Source organism: Engraulis encrasicolus, unplaced genomic scaffold, assembly GCF_034702125.1.
Source record: "Engraulis encrasicolus isolate BLACKSEA-1 unplaced genomic scaffold, IST_EnEncr_1.0 scaffold_37_np1212, whole genome shotgun sequence".
Classification (NCBI taxonomy): Eukaryota; Metazoa; Chordata; class Actinopteri; order Clupeiformes; family Engraulidae; genus Engraulis; species Engraulis encrasicolus.
The window spans coordinates 731,645-742,598 of NW_026945676.1; the positions used below are offsets into that span (position 1 = coordinate 731,645).

At 40.3% G+C, this 10,954-nt stretch overlaps 1 protein-coding gene across 1 annotated transcript in view; it reads right to left on the bottom strand.

Annotated features, from left to right (window-relative positions):
* Positions 1-9,672, bottom strand: part of LOC134443868 (NACHT, LRR and PYD domains-containing protein 1 homolog) — a 49,553-nt gene extending 39,881 nt beyond the window's left edge. Inside the window, exon 1 of the mRNA XM_063193401.1 lies at positions 9,516-9,672. The gene's annotated coding sequence lies outside the window, so the exon portion shown is untranslated. The remainder of the gene's footprint in view (positions 1-9,515) is intronic.
* Between the last annotated feature and the right edge of the window lie 1,282 nt (positions 9,673-10,954).

The window sequence follows — 10,954 nt, forward strand, 5'->3', positions numbered from 1 at the left end:
GATGGAAAATGCATTATGGCGAGATTTTGGGCATATTAAGATAATGATGTCATAATGACGTCATAATACCAGATACTTACACAAAAATTATGTCATTCATAGATGACCATATGAAGATCATCTCCCCAAGTTTCGTAGTCATACCCTATTCCGTTCATGAGTTATGAGGGGGGGGGGTCAAAAGAGCCCCCCCCCAGGCCCAGGAATGCCAAAAAAGCCCAGTCTGAATAGGGTTAAACATAAATGGAACATCCATATTTTGCTAATATATGTTCCAATCTGTCTAGATTATGTAAAATGCATGGACATAAATTATTTAGAACAGAACATTTCGCTTTATTTAGGGCTCTGATAACTAACAATATGTATGATGCGGACGAGGGCGAAAACTCATTCAAGGCTACTTTTGGGCAGTTGTTGCACATTTTCGCCTAGTCATGGATTAGTTTTTTTGTGTGGGCTGTGTGTGAGAGCGCTAGGACTTATCTAAGGGCTTTGTTATGTCCCCAACAGAGCAACAGTAAATATCTGAGGCATAAACCCGTGCAAAAGTTTTTGCTTCTATTGATTTTGTAGACATTTAAGTAGCTGGGGTCAAAATGACCCCAATGATAACGGATGTAACCTAAATCTGAGGATAACAGGAGGGTTAATCCTAAGTAGTACTTAAGTATGAGGGGCCGCCTAGGCAATATACCAGAAAGAGGTTTCACATCATCACTTAGTGCTAAAAAGTGTACTAAAGCTTATAGACACACATTTTTACCTCGTACATGCACTTTAGCAAGCATTTCATTTGCATGTACAAGAACAAAATATTGTACGTATGTATGCCAATACAATTAATGTATGCATAAACTTTTGGAGATATTGTCACAACCCAGCCCTCACCTGCCCTGCAGTCTGATATGCAGTGATTGGCAATATTCTCCCTGTACTGCTGCCATCTGTTGGCCATGTCCTGAACTTCACCACACCACCAGAAGCCAATCACCAACCACGGCCTGGCCAGAGCTGCTTCCATTTAACCCCTTAAGATGCGGCTTTATACATTTGTTGTTACCAGTATGGTAATGACCAAGTCGTGGTGCATTACTGAAGGGCCTGTGTTGTGTCATAGTATTGTAGTGCTATGGTAGGTACATTTCAATGACTATTACAGCGTGCCACTGGAGGCGCGCATTAAGGGGCTACCTCATCAGACTCTGCTTTAAAACACAGCCATTGTCATTGCAAGATTGTTGCCCACAACTGCGAAAATTGCTCTGCTCTGATCTGAAGTATTGGCAGAGGACGCGCTCAACTTCTTGGAAAACCGAAAAGCTTTTGGGTGCGAGATAAAAAGCGTCAACTTAAGGAAGAAGAAATCCGCACTCACAAACTGCGTCTCATTATTTATTTATATTACCACCATGTCCAAAAAGCAAACGCGTTTCGGCTAACAAGCCTTCCACGCACTGATGAAGGCTTGTTAGCCGAAACGCGTTTGCTTTTTGGACATGGTGGTAATATAAATAAATAATGAGACGCAGTTTGTGAGTGCGGATTTCTGCTCTGATCTGATCAGCTCTGATCAGATCAGATCAGATCATGTTCATGCCTTGCCAAGTTTTTCCTGTTCTATGCCTCATTGCGCCACGTAAGTTTTGTCGGGAGCGTTCCTATGTTCCCCGAGTCCTATGTTCCCCAGGTCCTATGTTCCCCAGGTCCTATGTTTGTATGAGACCAGGGACCTTAGGGCCCCTTTTCTAAAAAGGGTTCTATGTTCCCCGCATTGTATGTTTCCGAGTTTTAAAATTTTGCCCTTCCCAAAACCATCCCTAAACCTAACCTGTCAGTAATGTAATGTTTTTGAGTTGTAAATTTGTGCCCTTACCAAAACTATCCCTAAACTTATTTTTGAAAAAAGGTCCTATGTTCCCCGGTAGAGGAGAACATAGGACCTGGGGAACATGGGGATGACCCCGATTTGTCTATGCTTTTTGAAATATTTTCTGGACCTTTGCCTCATATTTTTCAGATTTTTTTTTCTGCTTTTTGGAAGTGCATTTTGACTTTTTGTGCTACACGAGTGCTTTTGAGTTTTTGAGCTGTGAGATTCTGCCACGAGAGCTTTCGGACAATTGTGGGATTTTTGCCACTTTTCTTTGCCTGTGGTTTTTCTAATTTTTTGCAACCTTTTGCCACGTGTGCCTATCTTTTATGTTTTGAAGATTTTTGTGTTTGCCTATCTATTTTTGCCTACCTGTGCTCCGAACGCTGAGCATTTATTGACTACGTTTTTTGCCTACGCCCCCTGTGCCACTGCCTATGCCTCGACCCATGCCTGCCCTTGACATTGAATTGCATCACCCCTGTTTGCACTGTTGCCTTGAAATAAAGACACTTTTTGACTTTTTGTCTTCAGTCTGCTCCTGGGTTCCCTAGCTTTCTTCAGGCCACACGGCCCTAACAGATATATCGCCTAGGCGGCACCTCATACTTAAGTACTACTTAGGCTTAAGTGCTACTTAAGAGGTTTTGGGAAACGCAGCCCAGCTCAGTATATAGTAAACCTGGCTCTGTTGTATTAGTTACGTTAACATTGAGGTAGATAATCTAATAGAGGAGCCTGGAGTCCTTATTATCTTTAATCTAAATGACACCTGTGGCGTATCTATTAGCAGGTTTACTACTTCCTGTGGGTTAACTAAGCCAGCTTTACCACTTCCTGTGGGTTAACTAAGCCAGGTTTACTACTTCCTGTGGGTTAACTAAGCCAGGTTTAGCACTTCCTGTGGGTTAACTAAGCCAGGTTTAGCACTTCCTGTGGGTTAACTAAGCCAGGCTTACCACTTCCTGTGGGTTAACTAAGCCAGGTTTTATCCATGTTCTTGGAATACCCCCCAGAGTTTGCATTGGACTTTTTCATAGATCATCAGTTTGACGGACGTGGTCAGAAAAAAATGTCATTACCTATTTTTTCTTATTTTGGTGTTTGGTTTGCTTCCCAATGTGGGGATCAAACAGCAAAAAACACAGATGCACAATTCTCAGCCAACAGAGAGCAAGCAGCTTGTTGCAGTTTTTTCTCAATTGGGTTTGTACATTTCTCACAACAAAATAATCATTCTCAAAACGTTTTGTTCAATTGTAACTTCCTGGTCTTAGCTGTGCACATGATTAAATCAGTTTCTCATAATTTTCAGCATATAGCAAATGCTTTTGTCCACCATGTTGTGTACAATTCTCAGCTTTTCTGTACGTTCTCAATTGCTTTTGTCCTATCACACAAAAAGCTTTGTCACTGAATACACAAAACTATCTCACCCCCCAAAACATTTAGGCCCTAGGTCATAGTATAATTGTTGCCATGCAAAATGATTTACCAAGCTGTCATAATGCGTGGAGCACTGTATAATTTCCATTGGATTTTTGTATATAAATATGATCTGATTTTGTAAATTGCTCGCAGGTAAGAATTGACCGTATCTAATCAAAGGCAGGAAAAGGGAATCATATTTCAAAGAGAAAATAGGACTAGAATTCAACAATAGGCACTGTACTGCATTACATTATTCTATGCCTGATGATCCCTGTATGATTATGCTCCAAGCAAAATTATAAAATTCCCCTAAAATTTCAAAAGTGAGTAAGTGCACTTTATACAATATCAGTGCTTTGTTTTAAATTTATTTTGCTTTACAGTTCTATATTTTTATTCACATGGGCCTGCTAAACAAGTAAAAAGGAGTGGTAGAGGGCGCATTTTGACACCTCAACCAGAGTAGTTTTTTTTTTCTATTTTGCAATGAGATGTCTGTCAATCAAATCGGTCACAATCTAAATGTTTATCTACAAGCGGATTCCAAAAAATTTGGGACATTTTGTATTTTGTGAATAAAATCAAAATGCTGGCATTTTCAAAACATCCAATATGTTAATAAGGTAGAGCATTATGTACAGACAACGTATCAGTTGTTACAGTATTTCTCAATTGGTTTTGTACATTTCTCACAACAGAATAATCATTCTCAGAACTTCTTGTTCAATTGCGACTTCCTGCTGTTATTTGTGCACATGGTAAAATACGTTTCTCATAGTTTTCAGCATTTAGCAAATGCTTTCATCACCATGCAGACGGTTATGTACAATTCTCAGCTTTTTCGTACATTATCAATTGCTTTTTTCAAATCACTCAAAAAGCATTGTCACTCACTGAATACACCAAATTATCTCACCCCCAAGGGAGTAACTTTGACTTTGACATTGGTGGGGACACAAAATTGGTGGGGGTTCGGGGGTTTCTCCCCTGAGAAAATGTAGAAAATACAATTGTTAAAAGTACAATTTTAACGCAATATGTGAATGTATTAGCCTATGAATTAATGTAGCTCAATGGTTTTAGAGGGGGATGATTTTTGACCATTTTCATTGTGTCTGTGTGTGTGTGGGGGGGGCTGATTACCAATCATAAGTTCATGGCACACAGATGTTATATCAATGAGCAGATGATATGTCAACGAGCGTTCCTTAGGAAGTTGGTCTTTCAATCACACGGTTGTAGGCTTAAATCCCACCCTTTAGGCTACCTCTGTTTACACCTCCATCCATGACTGGAGTGAAATTGACCAAAGCAGCTAGTTCTGATACAACATTGCTCCAGAGACTGTTACCAATAACATATAAGTAGCTTTGGGTTCAAATGTCAGCAAAGTGGTATTGCCTAACATGAAAATGATCACCAGTTCTGCCAATAGGCCTAGCCTACTCACTTTATTGACATTTAGGCCTATTTTAACAGCAACAAAAATGACACTGACATTTGCAAACCTTTTCTTGAAATAAGCTTGCATGTTTTTTTAAATAAAAAATAAATAAGACCCGGCCCAGAATTTCTTTTTGGGTTCCGGAGCCGACTGACCCTTTTTATCCTCCATAATTAGCGATGCTGTGTGGACTGTTGTAGCCTACATACAAAACAACACATTCTCATAGGCTAACTCCCTATCTCTCGCTTTCTCCCTGCCTGTAGCTGCGTTTGCATCATAGCAGCCTACAGGCAACACACGTGCGCGTGCAAGTGTCTTTGCGCAGCGCGTCTTGACAGAAATCCCAGCGATGTCACCACATAGTTGCGCACCAACTGTGTCACGTTGTAGGCGAATTTTAATGCTACAACATACCAGTTAGCCCTTCTACATGACCGAAATGCAATACAACACAATGAGTAGGTGTAGGCCTATCTGCGATTTTTGAATGATGTTGGTTACATACTCTTCATGGAAGAAGGCTTCCATTTCAGCCGCGTTGGATGTTCAGCGAGATCAGAACCAAGTCGCAGCAATTAGTCTAGGCTACTCAAGTAGTCCTACAGTTAAATAGCCTGTAAAACCAAGTCAGGTTAATTTAATATGAAATAAGGGAAATGTTTTGCCGAAGTGTAGCCTTCCTTTAGGAACTCTTTCATTTACCACATGGGTCGCGTTAACAGAGGTTTGTCCGACGGATTTTTTTAAAAAGGAAGACTGAAGATTCTGAAGCCTGCCCGTCCTTTCGACGGTAGTTTAAATAGGCTACACCCGTATTAGTAGATCAAGTGTGCATTTCAATTCGTTATTATCTGCGCTGCGCAGATACCACATTTCTTCTTAAACAGGCCACTTTATCCTTCACCTTTCTCCGCCTCTCTCTGCTTGTCACGCAACTATTACGCATCTGCAGGGCTCCGGTCCCTGCACCCAAATAGTGAATTAGAAATTGCCGATGATGTCGGCACAACTGTTGGAATAGGCTAATTAAGATTCAGAACCGTTTGTAGGGCTATACGTAGGACTAGGCTACTACATTTCGAAGTTATCCCTCTATCGCATTTCATAAGAGTTTTCATAAAAAGTTTTTTTTTCATATCATATACTCAGGCGTCGCCACAAACTCGTCGCCACAAACAAAAAGTACTGTAGGCAGGCCTATGTACCAGAAATAGTAACGCACGGTGTCTTACATAAGTAACTTTAATCTGACGTTTTGAAATGGTAGTTGTTAGACTAGGCCTACTCGTTACTGAAAAAAAGTAGTGCGACTACGTTACCGGCAACACCGGTCGTGATTACAGAGTAGGGGGCTAAATATTGGTGGGGACGTGTCCCTACCGTCCCCACCATAAATTACGCCCATGCTCACCCCCCAAAACATTTAGGCCCTATGTCATAGTTTAAGTCTTGACATGCAAAATGACTTACCAAGCTGTCATAATGTGATAAGCACTGTATAATTTCCATTGGATTTTAATCTATCAATGCGATCTGAATTGGTAAATTGCTCACAGGTAAATATTGACTCTCTCTAATCAAAGGCAATAAGGGATAGAGAAAACAGGCGTGCAATACAACAATAGGCACTGTACTGCATTACATTACTCTATGCCTCATGTGCCCTTTATAATTACGCTCCACGCAAAATTACAATATTTCTCTAGAATTTCACAAGACAGTAAGTGCACTTTATACATTATCAGTGTATTGTTTCAAATTTATTTTGCTTTACAGTTCTAGATTTATTTTTCACATGGGCTTGCAAGACAAGTAAAAAGGGATGGTAGAGGGCGCATTTTGACACCTCAACCAGAGTTTGCTATTTTTCCAATTTTGCAGTGAGAAAACATGACAATAAATAGGTCATAGTCTAAATGTATATCTAGGACAATCTTATCTGATCAATGTAATATAAAGTCGAATTTACAACATTCCCATCCAATCTAAACAACATTTTGCTTCAGAAAAGATCCTCAAGAGTGTACTATTCAATTGACAACATTACAAAGCGATTTGACTAGCTGGTCTGTACAAGGACCACACTATGACACAATGACTAACCATTCTGCTGGCACTGACATGTTCATTGACACAAAAACTTGGGTTTTTAGCAAGAGACTTGGCTTTGTAGGTCATCCACGGTGTTTTGCCATTTGTTAAAGCTGTTTTGAGAATGAATATCATGTTTTGGAAATCGCGAGAGAGATTCGAGAAATGTACAAAACCAATTCAGAAATACTGTAATGTCAAGCAGAATTGTTGTTTTGAGGTAATTATGTGATCATTTAAAATTTGACCCATGCAACAAAATTCAAAAAAGTTGGGACAGGACCAAAACATGTTGTAATAGTTGGATAATTCTAAAAATAACACAAGGAAGAATACCTTATTAACACATTGGATGTTTTGAAAATGCCAGCATTTTGATTTTATTCACAAAATACAAAGTGTCCCAACTTTTTTGCAATCCGCTTTGTAGTCCAGTCTTAGCTGATCATCGTTACATAAAGTTGATTTTACAACATTTCCCATCCAATCTAAACAACATTTTGCTTCAGAAAAGATCCTCAAGAGTGTTCTAGTCAATTGACAACATGACAGATCGATTTGACTAGCTTGTCCATACACTATGACAGTGTTTCTCAACCTTTTTTTAGGCGAGGCACCCTTTCAATTCATGAAAAAATCCAAGGCACCCCAAACCAACAAGCCGTAACATGGCATCGTATCCGACACCACGTAAGCTTACCACGTCACACGACTTACGTTCGAAGTTGCAGCTGACTATTTACTTTATTGTGTGTAAATGGCAGATGAAAGATTCCACTGACTAACATTAACTTATCAATTTAGACAAATATGTATTATATTACATAATTTATTTATCAGCCACTTTTCCGCGGCACCCCTGATGGGGGCCTGTGGCACCCCAGGGTGCCCCGGCACCCCTGTTGAGAAACACTGCACCATGACACAAAGACTAACCATTCTGCTGGCACTGACTCGTTCATTGACACAAAAACTTGGTTTTGAAAGACAAACTAGGGATTTTGAACAAGAGACGCGGTTTTGCAGGTCATCCACTGTGTTTTGCCATTTGTTTGTTAAAGTTGTTTTGAGAATGAATATTATGTTTTGCAAATTGCGAGGGAGATTCGAGAAATGTACAAAACCAATTGAGAAATACTGTAATACACACCAAGTTACCCCCTTTCACTCCATGCCCACTCCTTTGACGATCAAGTTGATTTAGAAGATTACTTTCTCTCTCAGTCCCTCTCTCTCTCACGTTGCATTATCGGTGGTTAAAAATGAAAAAATCTCTCTCTCTCCCTCTCTCTCTCTCTCTCTCTCCCTCTCTCTCTCTCTCTCCCTCCTGGTGTTTTTCACCTTTTTAATAATATTCTACACTACTACTAGACTAATGCTTGAGCTGGCCTTGCCCCAGGGCAGACTCTTGACATGATGTTTAGTTTACTTTAGTTTAGTTTGTGTGTGTGTGTTTGTGTGTGTGTGTACTCGTTATTTTACTAAAAAAAAACAAAAAACTAACCCCTCTCTGCTGCACTTTTTGTTCTGTATATCTCCTGTGCACTTTGTATTTGCTTGTGATGTGGCTATGATTATGTCCTCTTTTGAAAGTCACTTTGGTTATAAAGCGTCTGCCAAATGCAATGTAATGTAATAATGTAATACATTAAGGCCTTACCGTGTCTCTAAATAGGCAATATGAGTCCCTTTAAGATAAACAGCTCTACTGGAGGTAGTAAACCCTGTCACAAGCACAGCTCATCTCCGTGCCAACCAAAGTGCCAAACAAACCCTGAGTGATAATATACTTTAAAAACAAACCACACAAAATGGCAGCTACACACACACTACCGTGACCGTGAAATCATTTAAAAAAGCACACACAAAATGTGATCATATAGTTTAAAAACAAACCACACAAAATGTGATCATACAGTTTAAAAACAAACCACACAAAATGTGATCATATCGTTTAAAAACGAGCCATACAAAATGGCAGCCTATAAGTAGCCTCATCTCTGATGTCGCTGAGGTTTAGCTGACGTGAGGCCCACACGCTTTCACTTCCTGTAAAAACAACGTCCAGAGTGAAGACACCCTCTCTCTTCCTCTACCTTTAGTGGAGGAAGCAAGGTTGCATATTGGAATGCACCCACCCTCTCTCTTCCTCTACCCTTCCCCTCTCTCTTCCTCAACCCTTAGTGGAGGAAGCAAGGTTGCATATTGGAATGCACCCACCCTCTCTCTTCCTCTACCCTCCCCTTTATTTCAATCCCCCTTTCTGTCTATTTTCCATATCTCCATATTTCAATCTCTCTCTCCACTCTTCTACCGGTCTCAGCCCGTCTTTCTCTTTTTTCAATCTCTCGTAGTGTCTCTCTCATTCTCTCTCTCTCTTTCTCTCTCTTTCTCTCTCTCTCTCTCTCACACACACACACACACACACACACACACACACACACACACACACACACACACACACACACACACACACACACACACACACAGCAATACAAGTTCCACTCTGCCCTTGTCTGAATTTTAATAGTAAATGACACTTCTTACAGAGGCAGCCCTTGCAAAATCAAATATCATCTCACACACACACACACACACACACACAGGCCTACACAAACAAACAAATACACACACACTCTTCCCTCTACAGTATGTCTCTAACATGTTACTTACAGATGAGTTGACTTGTGTGCGATGACGAACCAGCTGAATATATCCAATAATGTCCTCAGAAATCTTTACACGCACACACACGTCTGTGGAGAATTAAAACATGATCTTTACACACACACTCGTCTCAGTGGAGAAACATTAGCGCGACATACACACACACGATCTTTGGAGAATGATTTAATGAGGAATAGAAACAGGAACACTAAAAGGCCTAACCCCTCCCCCCACCCACACACGGCAAGAAGAAAGATGTACACATCATCTCGTTGCCTTCTTGTAGACGATGTCAACATATCTCTTGAATTTGACCATCCCAAACCCCACCCAAAGACAACAGAAAAAACAGTGTGCGTGTGCAGGCGCGGAGTGGCCGTCGGGAGATCGGGGACTTGTCCCGGTGGGCCGCGGCCGTGAAATGTAAAAATGCGACCGCATTGTGTTCCCAACCGGCCCTGAACTTTAGAGATGATACTTATAAGCACTGACTTCCCACTTTCCACTTCCCTGTTCAGGAATTAAGCTGACTAGCCAGTATTTATACCGTATACCAGACGGCAATACCTCACTGACGGTGTCAAACAGTAAATTGGCCACACCCCTTCTCTACTGATAATTTTCATACACCGTAGATCGCGGAAGTTTACAAGATCTTAGTAACACAGTTTCGTTTTCAGTATTTGAAGAACCTGTGATATGTATATTGGTTACCAAAGGATGGAAATATGAATAAATTATGATTTATTTTCCGATTTCCACACGACTGTTACAGTTTACAGTCTTTCCGGTCCTGATTCACTTGCTCTGTGGTTATTGACTTGGGTTACGAACAGACTCTACCAAGTGGTAAGGAAGATAACTGCACCTAACAGAAGCAAGATAACTGCACCTAACAGAAGCAATGGGTTTTGTTTTGATTTGTTAGACCTACCAGTATATCTCCTTATAGTCGAAATAATATTATTATCATACATATATTTATATGTGGTACATTTAGGATGTAGCCTATGTCTGAAGAAATGGAACAAAATAATTACCACACAAGATTCTGATGTGACCAGTGCTGGGTGTGTAGGCTAATAAGCTGTGGATTAAAGTAGAGTGATTGCAAGAAACAAAGACATTTGCTGCGAGAAGACAGCGTTTTAAGGTAGGCCTACACCGTTTGGTTATACATTTTGTTGACTTATGGTTGTGGTTTGAAGTAGCTAAGTTTGGCTTATTTGCTGCATGGTGGGTTTATTGCACAATGTAGACAGACTTTTTGTAAGCTATAGGCTACTATACTATATTTGTAAGCCTACTCTTCTAAAAATCCCCACACCTAAAACTTTGTGCCCATGCTCATCCTGTCTTCCTTAAACGATATTTCAATTTCAAACTGTCAAAATGACAGTGGAGTGCACATTTGCATGGAACAGTAGCGTGATGTAGCCTAACCT